This window comes from Canis lupus, chromosome 2 (assembly GCF_003254725.2).
Source record: "Canis lupus dingo isolate Sandy chromosome 2, ASM325472v2, whole genome shotgun sequence".
Taxonomy (NCBI): Eukaryota; Metazoa; Chordata; class Mammalia; order Carnivora; family Canidae; genus Canis; species Canis lupus.
In genome coordinates, this window is record NC_064244.1 from 19,810,701 (window position 1) to 19,811,731 (window position 1,031).

Genomic DNA, 1,031 nt, shown 5'->3' on the forward strand with positions numbered 1-1,031 from the left:
CAAAAAAAGTTGCCTCCCGTCATGCCATTTTATTAACTCACTCCAGGAAAAAATGCAGTGACAAGTAGACATTGTTCTTTGGTTGTCTGCTGATCAGCCTTGGTGTGAAGGGAATGGTCCCTTGGACAGACCAGAGAGAGTACAAAGAAGGTCCTGCACGCATGATCCTCTCCGATTTAGGTTTTCAGAGAACTAGGCAGTGGATAGAGTATCACTTCACCTAAGCTCATCGAAGTCACACTACGTATGTGCCATTCTCACTTCAAAAAACAATACAGAGAAGATTAATATCACCCTGCACAAAGATGACATGCAAATTCCTGAAGCATACTTTTAAATGTGAGGCTATGTGAATTGTACTCCAACAAACAAACAGATAGATAAACAAGTAAGTGCATTCTGGACACTGGAAAATCAGCTAGGACATATTAAGTGGCCCTTCAGCTATATATCTTAGGAAACACTACCTGTCAAGTGGACAGTAAATATAGCCAAGGGCACTCTTCACTCTAGATAGCTACTGTTCTAGAATAAAAAACAAGGGAAAGAACCACACCACCCCCAAGTCAGCAGGACAGGAGAAAGAGAATTTTTTTTAGAAAGGAAACCTCTCAGAAAATAATTTAAAATGGTAAGCAGAAGAAAATTCAAATAATCTCCCAGAATGCAGAGAAAAGTTAAAAAGGAGAGAGATATATGATAAATAAGACAGTGTCTTAACCTAAAAATTGCAGTGGTTTCTGAGAAAGAAACCAGAATATTTGAGATAGAAGTAATAACTTAAACAGCTTTCCCAAGTGTGTAGATCAAAAGAAACCTCCAAACAAAATCAGTTAATATAAATCCATTATTAGATATCCTCTTGAGGTATCCCTGGGTGGCGCAGCGGTTTGGCGCCTGCCTTTGGCCCAGGGCACGATCCTGGAGACCCGGGATCGAATCCCACATCGGGCTCCCGGTGCATGGAGCCTGCTTCTCCCTCTGCCTGTGTCTCTGCCTCTCTCTCTCTCTCTGTGACTATCATAAGTAAA

General features: G+C 41.3%; 1 pseudogene; it reads left to right on the forward strand.

Moving 5' to 3' along the window:
* Window positions 1–236: 236 nt before the first annotated feature.
* Window positions 237–335, forward strand: LOC112659130 (U6 spliceosomal RNA; annotated as a pseudogene).
* Window positions 336–1,031: the final 696 nt, after the last annotated feature.